This window comes from Solanum dulcamara, chromosome 1 (genome assembly GCF_947179165.1).
Source record: "Solanum dulcamara chromosome 1, daSolDulc1.2, whole genome shotgun sequence".
In the NCBI taxonomy this organism is placed as follows: Eukaryota; Viridiplantae; Streptophyta; class Magnoliopsida; order Solanales; family Solanaceae; genus Solanum; species Solanum dulcamara.
Genome location: NC_077237.1, coordinates 23,156,045 through 23,178,813, shown reverse-complemented (window position 1 = coordinate 23,178,813; position 22,769 = coordinate 23,156,045). Strand labels below are relative to the sequence as shown.

Here is a 22,769-nt window from a genome sequence, read left to right as displayed (position 1 = left end):
ATCAAACACCTTCATCCATGATTTTTCCCACACTTAGCACACTTGGAAAATATAGGACTACTAACATTTACACCTCCACTTTGAACCTTAGGGTATGGCACCCTATCCTTATCAAACCTCTTTCTCGAACCTTAGCCTTGTTGAAAACGGCCACTACCACCACCCGTCCTAGCATTTTAGAACCCACCTTTATACTGATCCCTCTTAGAGTCTCTCATCCTTATCTCCCTAAGTTTTTCTCCTTCAATTTATTTGGTGAAAGTCATGAGACAAGATATGTCCACTTCCTTAACAAGCATGGTGGTTCAGCATTTTTTTGCAACCAAGTCGGACACCCTCGATATGAATTAACTCATTCAGGCATGTGGATCGGCAACCAATGAAGAAGTATACTTGGATCAGTTGGTGAATTTGAGGGCAGAATCCATCATACCCAATTGCCTTTCCTGAGATTTATGAACTCCAACACCTTTGCCTCCCTTAGCTCAATTAGGAAGAAATGATCAAGAAAGGTAAGCTTGAAGGCTTCCCAACCAATAGAACCCTCATCAACTCTCTCAAACTTCCATTGTCTAAACAAACTTTGGCAACACCCTTGATTTGGTAGGCCTTCAACTTTGTTTTCTCTTCCGAAGTCAGCCCCATAGTACTCACTATCTTATAAACCTCATCAATGAACTCTTGGGGAACCTCATCAACTTTTGAACCATGGAACTCGAGAGGGTTCATCCTTGCAAAGCCCCTCACCCTAGAAGCTAGAGTAGGAGCATTCGGAGGAGAAACAACTCCTTGATTGGCAACAACTTGGAAAAGCATAATAATAGCGGTCTAGAACACTTAGTCGGGAAGGTGACCATTAGCTTGGGGGATCGGAGGAGCTTGGTCTCCATTAACATTGACCCCTCTTTGCATAGGTGCTCTTCTTCAAGGTATTTTCTAAAAATCACAAATAACAATTGGTAGGGAGAGAAAGTCTTAGAGTATACTCTATCGTACGACTTAGATCATAAAAAAAGTGAGGATTTCCTTAAAATACCTCATAGCCTCCCATTCATAGATGTGGCGCTCTTTACACCCATGAATAAGTCTCAACTTGATGTGGTATGTTGGACTCCCTAGTACATCTTAAACCTTTTGCTCTAATACCAAGTTTTTCATGACCTCGACTAGTCCCTAGATATAACACGACAATCGAAACTCTGAAAGTCTCCAACCAAGACTTTTCACATATCGTAATCATGCATAAGGCATAATTAAAGCGAAACAATCATAAGAAGATATCAAGAACATGAATCATAAGGGTATAAAATTTGATGACATAGACTCTACATAAAATGTCCAACAAATTCCTCTACTATTTAGGATGGTCGGGGGCTAAGACATTTCCCTAGATCACTCTCAATCAATGTAATAGAAGTCTTTAAAAAGGGAAAAACTCATAACTCACCCTCAATAGATGAGGACTCACCAATCTTCGCAGGGTAGGAACTCAACTAGCCATGTGTGAAAGGGATGTGATCTTCGACCCCTAAATAATGATACAATATAGGTAAAAGTATGTGTTAGTATGTGGACATGCTATGCAATATAAAACATAAAATGCAATAATCAAATAGTGAACATGATGTAAAAGAAGGCAAGTATAGTCAAGAGAAAACATGATTTTATCAAAGCATTAAGAGTCATGAATGAGATCAGAAAAAGTACACAAAAAATACATATCTAGGATGGAACCGTAACCAACAATAAGACTATGCAATAGATTCCAGATGTCTCCCCATATAATGGAAGAAAAAGAAATCTACTCTTTAAGGTAGACTCTACCCCGCTAGGTGGGTCATAAACATACGTTATATGTAGAACCACTAGCTAGGCCATAAAGGAAAATCCTACAGTGGCACGTAGTTAAGAGACAAGAAAATTTATATAAGGACCTCGTAGGTCGAAACCCCACCTCAAGCCTCATTCGGTACTAAGTCAATTCTCATGGAATACATAATATAGTAATCATACTTAACATATATTCATAAACTTGTTCATTAGTTTCATAATTCATAGAATAGCTCCTTTTTCATATCATACTTGCAATGTGAGTAAAATCCTTTGAACATCACAATATCATACTTGCATAATACATGTCATTAGGTTCCTAGGTCACTGATTAAGGATCCTAAGTCACCTCTTTCCATATCTTGCATGAAATTCATATCTTAATCATAATTGAAACTTGTAATCATAGCTTATACTTGAAATTGGATAGAAAATTGAATACATAGGCCATTTTCTTAAAAATCATGGAAATTTGATTGAAAACACGCATGATCATATACTTTATATCAACTCATACTCAATTCATGAAAATAATATCGATTGAATGCATAATTTAGTCAATAATCATGGAATATATCATGAATAAAAGAACCCAATGCATAATCATTGAAATTAGGGCTTTTGAATTGAAAATCAAAAGGATAGTTTGAGAAGAACCTTGGGACTTCATGGATGAAAGGGCCCATAGATGAAGTCCCACATACCTTGGTATATTTACTTAGAATTTCAAGAAGAACCTGGTTTTTCTTGAAACCCTAGCTTGAGTTTGTGAGAGAACCTTGAGAGAATTGATTTATTTTGCCTTAGGGAAATTTAGGGAATGATTTAGAATAGGAGGATATTTTACTGGGTTGGGTAGTTATAGGTTCTGAATGTTGCCATAAAAGTATCTAGGTTCATTGAACTGAACTTGGAAAAAGACCTGAATACCCTTTATTAAATTCTAATTTTTGAACCTACGAATTGGACTCTACGAGTCGTAAAAACTCCTACGACTCCTCAATTTGAGTCTCCCTACAAGTCTGAGAAAACTCTAAGATTTTTTACTCTGATTCCTTTCTACGAGTCATGGCTACGACTCGTCAACTCTCTTACGGATCATAGACATTTATCGTCCTGCAGGTGTGAGTAACTTTTTTTCATTTCTCTTTTTAAAAAAATGAATTCTACATATAAGAGAGGAAGGAAAATGAGGAGAAGATTAAGGGAAAATTACACCAACTGATAGACCATAGCATTTGCTTACCACTTTTTTGGCCCAACTTTATACAGTTACTCGAAATTGTCCAATTCAGACAAAATGACCATATTTTATGTAATTAATCCACATTTATTATATGTATCTTATCTAACAGAGACAAGACCGGTTGTCCAAATTTTTCCAATTTCTTCACCTTTTCTTATCTTTCCATTTTTAACTTGTTGCCTTCACCTTCGGTTGAGGTAAGCTTTCTCCTTGTTCATAGATTATTATCATTTTTTCATTATTTTGAATCTTCTTAGGTGATGTCTAGGGTTATTGTGTTATTTTTTTTCTAGCTATGTGTTGTAGGTGGATTATACTTGTGTTCTTCGTGTGGCTTTTTTGTGTTTTTTAGGATGCTACACTTATGTATTTTTAGTATAATGTTTAGATTCTTTTTCGGTGGATTTTATCTATTTCTTATTGTGCACTTATTTTTTTTCTTTTAAATATGTTATAGATATATTATTATTTTTGTTTATTTAAGTGATTTTAAGGGTTTTTCATTATGTATTTTGATTCATGAAGTTTCTTTATTATTCAATTTTTTTTAGATTTGTTATGCATTTTTTATTTTTCTTTAATATCTGTTAGAATTAGGTGTGTCTTCCCATAGTTTATGTTTATCTTTTACTTTTTATTTGTTAAAGCTTATGCTTCTCAAGATGATTCCTCACACTGATGACAAAATTTTAGGTACAGAAAAAAAGGTCAATATGGCGTCTATGGCGTTTGGGGTTGTGTTTGATGCTATTCTAATTTCTAGTGCAATCCTAATTTTTCTGGATATTAAAGAGAGGAAAGACACTGATGGGACCCTGATTAAAATTGTAAGTCTAGTCGGTGAACAAGTTGATGTTATATCAACTGCGAGTACAACTATTGTTTCTCCAAATAATTTTTGTTGAAAACCTATGTTTCAAAAAGAAAAAGAGCTCTAAACCTAGTGAACAAGTTGTGAATATAAGTTCAAGCGCAGATATTACAGTATCTTTAACCCGAGTAACACAATCATAGTCTAACCGTCCTAATGCAAAATTGTAATCAAAGTGAAGTTGAAGCTATAATAAGGTAGGGTAAAAGGCAGTGAAGTCCTGTGGATGACAAAGAGGCATTTGATCGCCCAAAAAAGAAGTATGAGGATACAAGTAGGACGGAAGAATGTGACTAAAAAGTATTCCGTGAAATCTGATTTACAATGTTTTAGTATTTTTACATTGTTTATAATTGTTAATGGTGGTTTTAGTTCTTTAGATCGAGTGGACATTCAGTTTTCTAGTGAACATTTGATCTTACATGCTTGCCTTCTTATATTTTCACTTCTTTTTTTTATTGTTGTTTCTACCACTTTCGTCTTTGCTTTATTATGGCAATATTCTTTTAATGTTCATAAATTCTAAACATGTCAAATATTTGATTCCTTTTTGTATATGCAGAATATTGATGATTTTTATATTCAATCGGATAAACATGTACATCTTAAAGTTAGTGTGCATACTAACACTGATTTCGTGAGTGTATTAAAGACCGCATTAAATAAAAGGCAGATTAAAGTGTTCCAACATACTTATTTTGGCTGTTTTCTTGAACTGCGTGAATTTTATTCAGAATAAACTAATACATGCATTGTTGTTAAGGGAGGTTATTTCGGATAATGTTAATGATTTGTGCGTTAAGATCAATGGTACCATCTTGACCTTTAGTCTTAAAGAATTTGTAATCATGACCGGCTATGATAATCAAAGAGTGCAGGACATAGAAAAATCCAATTTGTTGTTGTATATATATTTTGGAAATAGTAAGAAGGTAACAAGATCTAAGTTGTTGCATTACCTTATGAAAAAGCCTTGAAAATCATACAAGAATGCATTGAAAATGATTTTGATGCATTTCATTCACCTTATCTTATTCTCACACGAGAATGAACTTGTCATCCATAAAGGCGACTTTGATCTAATTGACAGTGGTATGTATGAGACATAGTATTGGGGCAAACTGGTTTTGAGACTATCTTGAAGTCGATGCAGGATAAAATAAGAAAAATAAAAAATATGTACAAGATTGGGAGTCCGCCACTTACATTTCTCACTTGATTTTATGAGTGCTAGTGTAATTTGGATAGAAATATCGCTACTCGAATTGGCAAGAAGTTTCCATGAATACTGAACTGAAAAGTAATCAACAAGTCTTCTCTAAATGATCTTACAACAAAAAATATTGATAAGGTACTTTATTTAATTTTTACATAATTAATTATTCCACATATCATTTCTATTAATTTTTTTTACTTTTTTAGTGGAAGGTAAGAAATATATGTTCTACTTATGAACAAAAATGAAAGTCTTATCTTCAGATTTTTTTGGTGATATGCGTGAATCTCATGGAGTACATGATGATTTTTGCACCCTACTTCCGAAACCTCTTAGACTGCCAATACAAAAAAATACCAAAGAAGACCTTCCTATGATGCAAGCTCCTCCCCCCCCCCCCCCCCCCCGAAATATGATGATTTGAATTTTGAGATCAAAGAGCTCAGGAATGAACCTGAAATTATAAGAATCTATTTACCTTTCTCTAGTTTGATATTAGTTTTAATGATATGTTTTTTATTGTTACTTAATGGTAAAGTCACGGAACTAAATAATTTTAAGGTATCTTTATTTGAAGAACAGTTCAAAATTATGAAGGAGAAGAAAAATGAAGAATTTGATGGCAATGCATGTCGTAGAGATGATAAGATTGATACTGTGAACTTCCTTCCTCCTGTCCCAACTGAAAATTGTGGTGATGCCAAGAAAGGAGTAGATGCTTGTGCTGGTTACTTTTTTAGATTTCAAGCTTTTTTGTGTATTTCTGTTATACCATATTGTGTCTATTTCTGTTTTATTGACACCCCTTATACATTGTCTTGTGCTTTTCAGTTGTTAATACACAAGCCGTCACAATTGAGCAAGTTGTTGCTCAAGTCACTCTTAAAATTAAGGCTCATGTTGTTGCTACTGGAACTTTCCAACTTCAAAGGTTTAGTAGTATTATTTTACTTGTTTAGTAGGTGCTTCTAGAGTTTTATATTGTTTCCTGTCCTAATGGTTGTTTTTCTAATGAAATTATGGATCAAAATTTAATTGTCGAGCAAGATTTAAGAGTGGCAGAGAATATAATGCCTAAATAAATTGGTAGAGTAAAGCTCCCAGGGAAGCTTTGTAATCTTCATTTGTAACTGAGTTTGATTCAGGTTCAAGTACCTTGCCAACAGGAACACAAAGTGTCATCCTTAATAGAAATAATCCTTTTAAGAGTGTTTTTGATATACATATTCCTTCTGATTTGTTGAAATTATTTTAGAGTGGATTAGAACATGGAAAGAAAATCAAGAGTAAGTTGTCTTTATAAAGTTGTCTACTTTTTTTTTAAGTTACTGCATTATACTTATATTTCTTTCTACTGTTTTTACATGCAGACTTCACTTGATCTTGGGGTTTATCTTTTGAATGTAAAGGGATGGTTCTCAAAGTTGTACAATGCTGGTGAAGGCTTAAGCAACACAGTATGATTCACTTTCCTCATTCCTTGAATATTTTTTAAAATTCACTTTGGTTTAGTGTGTTAATTTTTTATTTTTCGTTCATTTATATGTGTGATGTAACTGACATGAGGTAGTCAGGTTTGAGTGTATCAAATTGTGTACCCAGTGTACAGTTTATGTATAGTTAAATCATGTGCATTTTCTTTGATGTATATTTTATATATAATCATTATATATTTCATGTATAATTGAGGTATATATAAATTTTGATTGTATCATACTATATAGCCAATGTATAATTATATATAGCCTGTGCATACTTTCTAATATATAATTATGTCATTTGTATTTTGTTATTTTCAGCACTTTGATGTGATCTTTCACTACTTGAGGAAGAAGAAAAAGTAGGGTCCTAATGTTAACATAAAATCACCAAAGCTGATTTTCTATTTCACTATGATTTGATTGATCAGCATACAAAGTTTGTTCAAAATAAAAAAGATAAAAGTATGCTTACGGGGATCATATTATAGCTGAGAACATTCTTGACTTTGTTATAGTTGCAAATGTTCTTTGGAAGGCAGTCGATCATGTGTTAATACCAATTCATATGAAGTTCCACTGGCATTGGGTGTTGGGTGTTGACAAGTGCATTCATGTGTATGATTTAAAGTATGCAGTCCTAAATGATAAATGTGTTCATGAAGTCGTAGCAGCATATGCTGAGCTTATACTTACTTATCTAGAAATAATAAAATTTATTTTTTTTAAAAAGCAAAAATTAATTGACTTAGTGATGCATTTTTTGGAAATAACTTAGTTGCACCTTTGGAGATCAAGCTTGTTGATGGACTGCTACATTTATTTTTTGTCTGTTTTTTTATAAGTAATTGATTTATTTTCTTTTTTTTTTGTTGACATTTATAGGGACTGTGGTGCATTCATAGTATCGTAATAGAAAATCTTTTCTAAAGTCAGATTTTTTTTATATTCAAATAATTCGTTGAAAATTTATAATTAAATTGTGGGAATATGCAAAGGCCAAAAAAAAATAAGGTGGTACAATTAATGATTCAAAGATACATGACAAAATTTATGATCGAAGGGGTAATAAAGAAAAGAATTATGGCAAGGCCAAATAGCGAAAGAAAAAGTAAAAAAAAATGGCTGTTGAAAATATAGTTTTTCTAAAAAATTGTAATGACTGATAAATCATACAACATGTAATTAGTTAATGATATTTAATTCTAACCATTAGGTGATTTTTATTTTCTTTGCTGCAAAGTCAAGTTACGATTGTTTTATTAGTTATCTTATTTTTGCTTGTTTGTTAATCTCTGAAAATGCAGAGTTTTCTAATGTTTCTTACTATTCAATGTAATTAGTGAAGTCACAATTCAATTTAACATGTCTTTATTTGTTTTGAACATTTCTGTTGTAAAAACAATAAATATGCTATAAAGACTTTCATTCTCTTATGTAGCAAAATGTGTTGTAGAGATTTCATCAACATATATGGTAGATATACATCTTTATATAAGAACTATACATTCATATACAACAATTATTCATATCATATACATCAACTATACATTTAGTCTACATTATTTATATATAACATTAATTGTTATTCAAGAGTATATTTTGTACCATCAAATATAAACTGAATATAGATGAAATTAAACTATTTATACACACTCTAAATCAACAATCACATTAATTAACAAGAGTTTTTCAAAACTTAAATCAAATCAAACTGCATAGAGTATAGACGAACTATATAGTGTGTGTATAGTCATAAAGTATCAGTATTTTTAATGAATAAAAGAATTTATAAATTAAAACAAATTTAATGAACATTTTTGCACAATCTTCTATTGTGCTCTTGTTGCCCATAGGATCTACATAAAGTTTTTTTCCGTTTTTTTAAATTTTTCCCTTTTGCCTTCTAGTTTCTTGGTGTCACACCCCGAGAGAGTACCCTAGGCATGATCAGCACTCAGAAACCATCTATGGTCTCTGAGAGAACCACTTGGTCTCAGTACTCCTTCGTTCATCAGTTGAAGACTTTAGTGAAAACAAGAATACTTATGTGGGCTCTCCACCATCAACATCAAAGCAAAGAAATAATCCTTAGGAGAAGTAGTTAAAAAGGAAAACAACTCCAATTACATAATCAAACTCTGTCTACGAAGCCTCTAACGCTATCAGACGATGCCAATGACATATCCATGTCTAACTCAAAAGAAACATAATACTCAACAATAATGAAAGGATAAAGATTTTCTCTGAATACAAGAAGGACTCACCAAATAGCTGGAAAGTAATGATCTTCAACGATACGCCTGTTGAGGATCTCTAACACCTGTATCTGCATCATAAAATGATGCAGGTCGAATAACGTCAATATATGAAATGTATGAGTATGTAATATGGTAGAAAAGTAAGGATAGATATCAAGATACTCCTCTCCGGAAGACTCATCTCAGAACTCAACATCATCTCAACATCAATATGCAATGCAAGTTTTTTAATAATATAATAAGCAATGCTTACTCTGTTGGGAGTTTCTCCAATCGGCAACCATCATTTATGAGCTAGTGATGATACAACGAAGTGATGTCATTACCACATCCATCCAATACCTTACCAGGATAAAGGACATCACCATCTTGGATCCAATCATCAAAGTCCTGTTTTTGGAACTCAAGAGACATAGCCTTTATCCTATGATGGCTACGTAGTTCTGGGATTTAAGTCAATTAAACTCTTACCCAACTCAGTGCTTAATACTACTCTCAAAACATGTGCTCATATTAACCTCATCATCTAGTCTTATTGGACTTTAATTTAAAACATAAAACTTATCTCAACGCATCATCATCATCATTACCTCTTCATCAATCACTACACTTCAAAACATCATTTACATCTCATCTTGCTCAAAACGTTAATTTAACCCAAAGAATCAAATTTATTTAAATTCAATTCTTTTACTCTTTCAAAACTCAATAAAATACATATATAGTATTAATTCAAATCACTCTTTTTTGTCAATGCATCTAACTCAATAGAAGAAGAATTAACTTGTTTAGAATTCAATAATTAGTGTGAAACTCAACTATAACTTAATTACGATGAATTTAAATATTGGGTGTGTGGACGAACTCAATCCAATGCTATGAATAGCCTTAGATACCTAGAATCTGAAGTTTAACTCAGAATCAAAGAACTCAATGAACACTCTTGAACCCTAGCCTTTTCTCCTCGCCAGAGCATTTTGTATACTACCGGAGTATATGATACACCGGAATTGTATTTCTACATTACTAAATTAATTTATTTGAAAATGAGTAAAGAAACGTATAGAGAGAAGAGTTGCTTAAGAAAGCTTGATGAACAAAATGAGGAAATAAGGTGGGTATTTAAAAGTGTAAAGGAGGGACCTACTAATAAATAAAATAATTATAAAGAATGATCTTAAAAATTTAACGGAGGATTGAGATGTCATGGGTGATGGCATGTCATTTCATGGGTGATGTCATGGGTCTAGATCCTTTATGGTTGGTGAGATGAATCTTTTGTTTTACTGAATTCACTTTTTTAGAGCTATGTTTGAACAAAATATCTTCCTAATTAGGATTTGGTGTCTCATATGAATTGTATCTCTAGAAGTCTCCTTTCATTTCATTCAAGAATCAATAAAATTGGATCATCTTACAGTGAGATATGATTTTTCTTCTACAAACACTCTATTTAGTCACAACACTAGGTCTTGCAAAAATTAATTTATTTAACCTATTTAGCCTCCGAATCTTAAGTTATGGTCTTCACAAAATTGTAGAGAGTGATGTCGGGGTTCTTCATCAACTTGAATCACCTATTTTTGACCATCCTATGAAGAGTTAATCCCAAAATACAGAAGCAGTATCATTTTAATCGAAAATTGGAAGACCACATACAACGTTTTAGGGAGTGTTACACTTGGCCTTCCTAAAACTTTTTTCCTTTGGTGGTAGCACTACTTCTTCTAGGACCTCTTTAGGAATATTCCATGTCCTCTCGTATGGAAGAAGATCAAGAGGAAATTCATATGTTTTTAGCATATACTCTTTGGTGTAGTAAAAGGAGCAACACTTATCTCTATACAAATACCTCTTCTTCAAAACTGCACAAACATATGGATATGGTAATTCATAAATTTGATACTTCTTACAAGTACACGAACCTCCTTTCAAGCACACAATGTACTGCCTGACCTTGTCAATTATAGTGTATAAGTACTCACTTGAAGGAATTACCTAAATATTTTCAAAAACATAGTCAGTTACCTATCTATACAACACTTATACATTTATTATACAGTAGGTGAACAAACTATGATGATAAATTATTTTACCCTCATTTGTATCGATGCTTGCATATTCTTCAATAGGATTATGTTGTATTTGTTGGAAAATTTTGTTATGTTTGTTGGATTTTCTTATTTGAGAAATTTCATTTTTGGATCAATGTTTTCATGAACTCTAATAAACAGAGCACTGACATTCTAGCATCTTATTTCTAGAATTAACAGACTCGACTATATTTGAAGTCATAACCAAGTCTCTCTTGACTCACGCTTGCATTTTTGACCACTTGGCATATTTATTTTTTATCAAGTACCTTAACACTCTAGAGTAAATCTTATTCACCTCTGTCATTAGATGATCAAACTGTCGAGTTGTATAACTATTGGCTATAGCAAAAAATATTTCTTTAATCTTGGCGTGACTCTTCTTGAAATTCTCTTTGATATTGTTCCACAAATGGTAGATGCACATACAATATGAAATTGTTGGATAAACACTCGAAGTTGCATTATTGATGTTTTCATGCCTATCATACACTGTGCACATCCCTTCATGAACCCCATAAGTATCCTTGATTTTGTGACACCCCGGAAATCTTTTTCGCAAAGACTCAAACATTTCTTCACGTGTGGGTAGACTCGGATCGGAGGACTTGTAATTCTATACATGAGTTAAGACTAATTCCTAAGTATTTGAAGTGTGTTAGTTGTGTTTAGGGGTCATAAGGGATCTCTAACACCAAGTCGAGTCCAAAGATCTCCAATCGATTAAGTTTTCAGATGATTTAGTACAAGGGTCGACTTCAAACGACCATATATCCTAGGATATAAAGAACTGGGTGGCCCATGACCTACCAAATTAAAGGTCTTCGAATCTTCTTTGCAACTCCATCAAGATTGAAATTTTTGGAATTCGGAATCAAAAGTTATGGCCATTTTACAACAGACTAGTACTGCGGGAATTTCAAGCCTGGGCGAAATTTGGGCTTGGCGCTCCAGTGGCGCCCCACGCCACTATAGCGCCAGAAAACAGCCTCAGTAGTTTGGATCTTGGCGCGACGCGCCACTAGTAGATGTGCAGCGTTTTAAGCCTATTTTGGCTTGGTGCTGCAGTGGCGCGACGCGCCACTATAGCGCCAGCAAGACTTTTGCCCAAATTTCCAGATTTTTGGAAGAGGGGCAACTTGGACTTTTTCCAAATTATATATACACCATCCTTGAGTATTTTGTACCATTATTTTCAGCTTCTCTCTCTCTCTAAAAATCCCTAGAAATTTTCCTTCTCTTCTTCTTCTTCTTCTTCCCCAAATCCATCTCCAACAAAGGGTGCCTTCAAGAGCTTCAAGAATTCAAGCCTTCCATTGAAGACCTAACATCAAGTTCCTTCAAAGTCTTCAAACAAGGTATGTAAGGCTAACCTAAAATATGGATTGATTTCTTCCATATGCCCATAGATGTGTTGGTTAAGAGTTGTGAAAGAGTTGCACCTTCTAGAAAGGTTTTCTTGAAAGTTTTCCCTAAACTAAGGAATGTTTTTAGATACAAATGGTTGATTGATGATTTTAATGAATTGAGTTACTAAATAGTTATTTTTCATATTATTAACTACAAATATATCTTTGTATATAGATTTATAGGTATTGACGATATTCTTGAGTTGAGTTTTGTAGAGAGTATGGGTTCATGTTTCATTCACATGAACCCAAGATGAGATTTCTTGTCATAAATGTCTTGAGGTTGAGATGGATAGTTGTGTGTATATATGTATTGATTGGAATGAAAAGAATGAATTGGTTAGTTAAGAATGCCCCGTTTGCTTCTATAAAATTAACATAGGACAAAAATAAGGATTTTGGAGTAGATGTTTGATGATTGATGTGATGAGGATACTTGACAATGTTGTGATGATAATGTTTGACGATGATGCAAATGATAATATATGATGAAGATTTGATGATGATGTTTTGATGACGGTGTGAGTGATGATGTGAATGATGCTTATTTAATATGTGTAGAATGATTGATGAAGAGGTATATTGATGAGGATGTTATGTGATGGAGCGGATTGGGGTCTTATGAGTATTTTTGAAAATAAAGGATCTTTTGAGAAGGAGTTTTAAATGAATGATTTGTGAGCACTTTTGCCTAAACTATTTATACACTATTTTTGAGTTTAAGAAATGATTATTTTCATCTATGATTTAAAAAGTGTTTAAGCATGAGTTGAGTCGAGGAGTCTTTTAACTATTTTGAACACGAGTATTTTGATTATAAATGAGTTGAGCATTTTACTTGTTAATATGTCTTATTGATCTCTTTAACCATGTGATTATGTTTGTATGAGCTTTGTCCCCTATTTTGTTTGACTCTATATGTGTTGATGTTGTTGAGTTAAGGAGTCCTAAAATGGGCCTTTATGTGAGTATGAGTTGATGAAGATGAGTTGTTAAATATGTTTGGTTGATCTTCTTAATTATGTAGATTATGATAAAAGATGTTATTTTCTTAAAAAATGTTGCCTTTTATAAAGCGTCGATTTAAAGTCTTGAAGTTGTGATGAGTCTCAAAGATTTCTCAAATGGACGAATGAAATGATTGGTTATGCCTATATGTTGCTATAAATGTGCATTTAAATTTCTTTGAAAGATGTGATTGAGATTGATCGGATGGTATGATTGAGAGAGATTTGATCATGATAGAGTTGATGAGTTGACAAGGTTGTAATGAGACTTGTCGATATAATTTGATTGAGTTGATTGGATGGAGTTTTATGAGCATTGAGTCTTGGGAGGAGTATTGAGCACCGAATTAGGCAAGAGTATAGTCCATACTCGAACCCATATAACTGTGTCACCAAACGTAGGGGGGATGGAACCATTAAAGTCGGATGCTTCCCCGAGAGTTTTATCCTGACATTATAGGACCTGGTTGGATTGGATTCATGATTTGTTGATTCGTTCATACCTTGGTAAAGTATGAACAAACGCGGAAACGACGTCGGTTTGTTGTAATTTCACTGGCTCATAAGTGATGGTTGTCGGTTAAGAGAAACTCTCAAATAGGTCTTGATAGTTCTCTGAGTCAGAGTGAGTTGAATGGTATGTGATTGATCCCGTCTAAATCATATTCTTGTTTAGACTTAGGACACTTGAGTGAGTTGTTACATATTTATTTAGTTGAGTCCTTTGAGTTGAATTGTAAAACGTTGCATAATTTAATTTGCATAGTTATTGAGTTGAGTCCTTTGAGTTGATTATTGAGTCGATTTTGAGTTGATTTTATATGATTGGATTAGGTGATGTGTGATGGATTGGATTATACGATATGTGATTGGATAGTGTACGATTGAAAGGTATATGATTGGATTGGATCGGATCGTATATGACTGGATTGAACCGATTATATACGATTGGATTGAATCGGATGGTATACGATTTGATTGAACTGTATTGTGTATGATTGTATTGGATTGCATGATGTGTGATTGGTCTTTGCCAAAAAAATGTATTCTTACTTTAAACTTATGACGCTTTATTTGAGTCTCTCTTATCTTTCTGATTCAGAGATATTTGAACCAACGTTATTCTTCCTTGAGGTATGTTACATTCTGCCATATTACATACTCGTACATTCCATGTACTGACGTCCACTTGGACCTGCATCGTTTCATGATGCAGAGACAGATTTAAGAGATCGTCAATAGAAGCACCATTGAGGATCTATACACACTCAGCGTATTGGTAAGTCCTTCCCTACATTCGGAGGACACCGCTTATATCATTCTTGCATTAAGTTAGCTTTTTTTCATTTTGAATTGAGGTAGCCAAGAACATGTCATTGGCACCAATTAGATAGTAGTGATAGAGGCTTCATAGACTAGATAGTGAAGGGTCGATTGAGTATTTCTTTCCTTACATTATTCTTGTCAAACTATTTTTAATGACAAATACTAGAGTTGATTTGTTGGCCCATGGCCTTTATTCTTTGAGTTAGATTGATGTTTTGAGTTGCCCACCAAATATTCTCTTTATTTTTTTTGTCTTCTGCTGATTGAATGAATGAACGGATGTGTGATCAGGCTATGTGGTTCGCTTGGGAGCCAGAAATGGTTTCTGAGTGACGGTTACGTCTAGGATACCTTCTCGGGGCGTGACAGATTTGCTGAAAGAACCACTCCATGATCCATCATTTTCTGAATTAACTATGGCGTAGGCAAGGGGCAAAATATAACTTGCAAGCAATGAAATCAAGAAATAGAGATTTCAGCATATACACATATATATTTTATACAAACACCATACAGTTCCTATACACTCTTATACACCAAGTAGAATCTCAAAATTCAACATATACATAAACATTTTCTATACATGTTTATACACCAAGTAGACAGTCAATATTCAAACTTGGAACTGAAAATTCAGAATATACACACATATAATTGACTATATATACATTATACAATTCCTATACACTCTTATACACCAAGTAGAATTTGGAAATTCAACATATACGCACATATACTTGACTATACAAAAACTATACAGTTTCCATACACTCTTATACATATATACAATTAATATTCATACTTGAACCTGTAAATTCACTATATACACACATATACATTACTTTACAAAATATTATACATTTCATATGCACTCTTATACACTAAGTATACAGTTAATATTCAAACTTGAACCTACCATTTGCATCCTGTGTTGAAGCAATAAGTGTGGTCCCACTATATGTTGCCTTGGGGAAGGCTCCAATCTACCATCATTATAGGTCTGTAATATTCTCATCCTTTGATTGATGCATAGAGTGGTATATAGCAATATAGAAAGCATCTATGTTTTGATTTCTGCAGCTTTGTTACTGATCGTGGATTTGTATGCGCGATCATATACAAGTACATCGGCAGCATACAATATGATCCAGTAGAGTTTTCTCTTATTAGTTTCATTGTCTTCTTTTTTCCCTCCATGCTTGCATATAAGTCAGCTCAATGGAATAATCCTTTTTAAATGTCGATTCTGATATCATAAGGTGTATAGACAGTCTTAGGATCATTAAATTTCTCTATCACCAAAAGTGTGATAATGATTGAATTAGCTTGACTTTGTGTCATATATAATCGAGCACATTGCATGAGTGAAATTTATTGAAACTTCGAACTTTGAATAGATCCGACTTATTTAAGCTTGAAAATTTGAACGACCAGTTACAATTTTCGGCAATATATCGAACATCATACCTAATAAAAATACAAATAATCAAATAAAAATATAAAATCAATACATAAAAAAGTATACAAACAAGTTACATCACCTTGTTGAACTTGATCTTTTGACCCTAAATCGAAACTGATTTGCGTAGTTCTTCAAAACTTTTACAATCATCGTCGTATGCTCAGCCATTTCTCAACTTCTAGGTAAAAGCAATTATCAATAATATGATTTAACATTTCTTTCATTATTTCATCACAACTCATGGTACCAACCTCAAGTATTTTAATTGTATCAGCATTGTATACTTTTTTGTATTCTACATCTATTTTCTATAGAAAGACTAGCAACTACAGCCAAGTTGTTGAAGTTCTTCATAAAAATTCTTTCAGTGTGACACAAAGTAGATATGCAGATATATCTAAACTTTTCCATTTCAATTCCATATAAACACTATCACTCATGTTACTGTGTATCAATATAGTTGAAATCTGATAAGTAAGAACATATTTTGTCTCCATGAAGTATACCTCGGAATCGATGATAATTTGTGTAGAAACAACAGTAATTAGATCTTCAAAATCACAATCGGAATTGACAACAACAGCATCAACAACATATTTAACGTGTTTATTGTTAATTCTTCCATTCACCGGTGTGTTGAATCAAAAATGGTGAAACAATCAAAAAAATCGAAGAATTAATAGAGAAATTGATGATATCAAAATAGGAATTGACTGAATCACTAACGAAATTGAAGAACTGACAATGCAGCACCAACAAAATTGATGTTTTTCCGATGAAATTGAGCTATTCTAGGTGAAATTTGAGAGAATGTTGTTGTTTGCTCGGCAATAGAGAGAGAATCAGATTTTTTTCATTTTGAATCAGTGAATTGGGCTATTTTTAGGGCTTTATAATATCTCTAACTTTGAGCTATTTTTTATGTAAATGAAAACTTGGCTATATTTTTTTAAAACAAACTAGTTTAGGAAAAATTACATAAATATGCTATATTAAGAAAATATTTGTAACAATAACATTTTTTTTCTCTAGACACTTATAATACAGTTTAATACATATTACAGATAACAATTTATAAAAAATAAATAATACAAGTTTTATTAGTGGATAATACATTTATCACACTTAAATACACTTATAATACATTGTGTCAATTTTTTTACCAAACAAAGCATCATATATTTTAAAACACTTATAATACATTTATATTGCATGAATAATTCAATTTTAATACATATTAAATTATCATAATATTGGTAGTATAAATGATAATATATAAAAAATATTGCTAAAATTAATAATTATTTATCAAAACTTATTCACCCAAACAATTTTTTCACTCATTTATTTTATATTTTCGACTGAAGATTAAAATTAAGCCCCCACAATCTAACTATTCAGAAAGTTTGTCAAAATTGTACTACTAAATTCTCCTATTGATTGTCATGCTCTTTTTCTTTCTCAATTTATACAAACTACATTTATATTAATATAATAATATTTTGCTACTAAGAAAGTTGCTGTTTATATGACTTTCTCCATCATTTTTTATTTTCGGGAAAATAAGCACTAGAACTCTGATAAAATAAGTTGTACGCTGCTTCATCAAGCTTTACATTGTCATGAATGTAAAACCCACAGAGAGATGAAAACTAACATTTCCATATATAACTCCCTTTGATACAAGAATCTTCTTTTTATTTCTCACCACTCTATAACAACCTCATAATTAGAAATACAATCAAACTCGGGGACATGGTCCCGAATTCTAATTTTATGGATTCATTTTGATACCAAGGTTACAAATCCAACGAGCTTTTCTATTCCTACAACAACATTGATCATACAGAAGTAGAGTTTGAATTAAGAAAATTAGGAGTGTCCAAAACAACGTCTTAGGGAAAAGAAATGGTGAGGATGAGGCGAGACCTCAGGCTTAGGCTCAAGTGATTCTCGAGGGAAATGTTTGCGGAATGCTTTCACAGCTCCAGACACTCCATCCTCATGTTCCATTGATTTTGCTAGTTCTACAGCATGTTCTTTTACCTGCTGATGTGTCGCCAAACTACGACACTTACGATGCTCAAAACATAGAGTTGTTTCTAGTACTCAAGCGCATTTTGTTAGTTTGATGTGTGTTTTGATTAAATTTTAGGAAAATGAGGTGTGCATGAGTTGATGGCTAGTGGACTGATTTTCTTCGAAGTTTTTGGGGTGAAGCTGGAATGAGGAAGTTAGGAATGAACCATGCCATGGTATGAAAGGTATTACATTGGACGTATGGAAGTGTAACAACAAGTTTTGGACCATGGGTGCACACCACGAGACCCTTCAAGGGCCGTGGTGCACACCACTGTCCGTGAAGGACCTCATCCAGGAGAAGGAAACACACCACGAGATCCTTCAAGGGCCGTGGTGCACACCACTGTCCGTGAAGGACCTCATCCAGGAGAAGGAAACACACCACGAGATCCTTCAAGGGTCGTGGTGCACACCCCTGTCCGTGAAGGACCTCATCCAGGAGAAGGAAACACACCACGAGCCCCTTCAAGGGCCGTGGTGCAAACCACGCCTCGTTATGGGGGTCGTCCAGCCCCCAGGAGCCAAGGCAAGAAACAAAATGGCCAAGGCAATCACCAAGGGCCTCACCATATGTCGTGTTGCTCACCACTGGCCATGGTGGGTGCCATAGTGGGATGGCCAACCATCAAAATCCAAGGAAACCACCACGACGCCTCACCATGAGCTGTGGTGCTCACCACTGGCCATGGTGGGTACCATCCAGTAGTCTTTCGGAGCCTACTGATTTGGAATTTCCTAGTCCAAGTAGGATTGATTTTAGACTTCTATAAATAACACGTTTTGTTATATTTTTAGGGTACGTTTTTCCTATTATTTTGAGGTTACATTGCACGACTTAGAACATTATTTTTGAGAGATTTCCTTCATCAAACACACATCTGAACAGATTTGGGCCAAGAACACAACATCTTGTCTCTTTTGGTTCTTGTTTTGGTGATTTGAATCAAGGTTTTATTCTTAAATTGCAAATTCAATTTGTTCATATTTGTAAGCCTTATTCACATGATTTCTTCATCTTTTAATGATCTATTTCTCATAGTTATGCAAGTCTAATCCCACAACTAGGGTTGTGGGAACCATGATGACATAACAAAGTAGGCAAATGTAGGATTGATTTTCGGGATTTGTTTTCGCATGTATTGTGATTTTCTTTGTCTAAAAGTCTTTCTTGATGAGTGCACGCATTGAGAACCTGCCCGTATTTATTGCTTATCAGGGAGGGAGGTAATGATTAGAAAAAGATTATCACGATAGAAATTCACAGGAACAAAACTTCGTTTAAGTTACTTGAGACTGGGAGGAGATAGCACTCTGAGATCTAGGGTGAGGGTTAGTAAAGCATACATTCTGAGACCGGGAGGAAATGAATAAAATACGTCTAAGAAGGACTGAGAGGTGAATTAGATGTTATCTAACTCGCTAGATTCTGCTTGCAATACATTGAACGATATCATGAATATAATTTTTCTATTAAGTTATATGTCATGGTGAACACAATTCTATTGCTAACGATCGTCTATATTTCTTTCGAGAGGTATACTTGAACGTTATTACCTGCACCACAACAAAAGTATATCAGTATCAAACAACAGCATGTATCATAATAACGGACGTCCCTCCAGAAACACAACAAATAAAACACTAGGCAGAAACTAGCTACCTTTGGATCTAGCATGAACCGGATGGCAGAGACCAGCTTTTCAAGGGAGAATTCGTCGACAGGGATGGGAGCAGGATCTGCTCCCCTAGCATGCACACGTTCACACCAAAAAGGTTGATCCCAAAGAAAGGTATCACGGTTGTTGGGCACTGAAAAACATCCAAAATGTTATCATTCAGAAGAAGATCAATATACAGGAATATCATGATGTCCGAAAACAAATATTACTGCAGTTTTCAGTCCAGCAGCAGTGGTTCTAGCACCACCATGATGCACCTGGAAGAATGAACAACAATATCTCCACATATCAGCGGATGTTTGATGATCAAAAGGCTGGACAACTTTATATAATATGTTATTGACCTACTACTTTATCAAGTGTAGAGAAGGTTAAAGTTGATGCACATGATATACAGAATTTGTCCCAATACAGATCATGCACTATATACAATAACAACAACAAGAAGTAACAACAACATACCCCAACATCCCACGTAATTCCACAAGTGAGGTCTGATGAGGATAGGATATAATAGCAAATATTATTAATATATTATTTAATATATCTATAGTTTCAAATAATTATGAATCGTGGCTACAGTTTAATGAAATTTACTATTACAAATTTGGGGGCTCTTATACAAATCTGAAAGCGAATTTTGGGCTCATATACAAATTTCTAAAGTGAATTTGTATTATCTTTTGTATTTGTATATTTCGGGGCTCATACAGAAATCTGTGGGGTTCATATACAAATTTCTAATGGTTTGTATTTGTATTCAAAGCGAATTTAGGGGATCATCTACAAATCTCTAAAGCAAAGTTGTATTTGTATATACAATCTCTTTAAAAGTTTAATTTGTATAATGCAGCGATATATACAAACGAAAATTGGCATAGTAACTGGAATTATAGCTATGAAACGTAATTAAACAAACTGTAGCTACGGAACCTAATTATATTTCAAATCTTTGCTTTTTTTGAAAGTTAAATTACATGAAAATGGCAAACATTATTAGTATATTATTTAATATAACTATAGTTTCACATAATTATGAATCACGGCTACAATTTGATAAAATTTGTTATTATACAAATCTGTGGGATCATATACAAATCTGGAAGTAAATTGCAGGCTTCATATACAAATTTCTAAAGCAAATTTGTAAATTTTTTTTGTATTTGTATATTTTGGGGCTCATTTTCAAATTTGTGGGGATTCATATACAAATCCCTAAAGATTTGTATTTATATACAAAGCGAATTAAGGGGCTGTTATATAAATCTCTAAAGCAAATTTGTATTTGTATATACAATCTCTTTGAAAATCCAATTTGTATAAGGGAAAGGAACACTTATACCCCCCCCCCCCAAAAAAAAGGGAAAATATTAACCTTAAACGCCCCATTACTTCTACACCCCCTTTTTATTTTAAAATGACATAAATTTATTTTAAATTTAGCGGACTGACGCCAGCCCACCCTATATGATACTGATAGAGTATCAATATACCAACAGAGTATCACAGAGGATTAAGCTCAGTCCTATATAATACCGATATGGTATCAATATACCGATGGAATATCACAAAGAATATATTTTCTACTAATTTAGAGTTTAATAAATAAGATTGTGACTTAAATAATTTTCTCTTAATTGTTTTATTTTTATTTCTTAAAAAAGAGCCGAATCTTATATGATACTGATAGGGTATCGATATATCGACGGAGTATCACTAAAATTTAAGCTCAGTCTTATATGATACCGATATGGTATCAATATACCGATGGAGTATCACAGAAAATTAATTCATAGCAGTGATGTTGACGTCATGCGCGAAACAAGAAATGAGAAAGTGGGATAAGAGGATAAATAGTTTGGGTTATGAGTCCATTAAGGATAAATAGTTTGGGTTGGGTCTATTTTGGGTAAATAATTTTACAATTGGGTCTATTTTTTGTAGTTTTTCCTTTGAATAATGTAGTGAGTTATACAAACGGAAAAAAACTCAATTTGTATAATGTAGCAAAATCTACAAATGAAAATTGGGCAAAATAATTAAAATTATAGCTAGAAACGTAATTAGGCAAATTGTAGCTAAGAAACATAATTGTGTTTCAAGTCTTTGCTATTTTTGAAAATTTCTGTTCTTTCTTTTTATGTAAATGAAAACTTGACTATATTTTTTGTTAACAAATTAGTTTAGAAAAACTTATATAGATATGTTATATTAAAAAAATATTTACAATTTATAGCAATAACATTTTTTTTACCACACTTACAATATATTTATAATACAATTTTAATATATATTATAGAGAACAATTTATAAAATACATATAATACAAATTTTATTAGTGGACAATACATTTATCACACTTTAATACACTTATGTTTTTTTATTAAAAAAATATCACATATTTTAAAATATTTTAAAACACTTATAAGACATTCATTTTGCGTACATAATTCACTTTTGCTAAATAGCAAATTATCATAATATTGCGATAGATGATAGTAAATAAAAAATATAGCTAAAGTCAATAATTATTCATTAAAAAGTAGTCACTCAAATAATTATTCCACTACTTTATTGTATATCTATAAGATTCGGCCAAAGATTAGCCAGATGGGATATTAAACCCTCACCATCTAACTATTCAGAAAGTTTGTCAAAATTGAAAATTCTCGTATTGATTGTCATGCTCTTTTTCTTTCTCAATTTATAAAAATTGCATTGATGTTAATATATAATAATATTTTGCTAATAATTCAAGTTGCTCTTTGTATGATTTTCTCCATCATTTTTTATTTCCCGGAGAAATAAA

The 22,769-nt window shown here is 33.0% G+C and overlaps 1 pseudogene; it reads right to left on the bottom strand.

Moving 5' to 3' along the window:
* Positions 1-18,071: 18,071 nt before the first annotated feature.
* Positions 18,072-20,247, bottom strand: LOC129892230 (sterol 3-beta-glucosyltransferase UGT80A2-like; annotated as a pseudogene).
* Between the last annotated feature and the right edge of the window lie 2,522 nt (positions 20,248-22,769).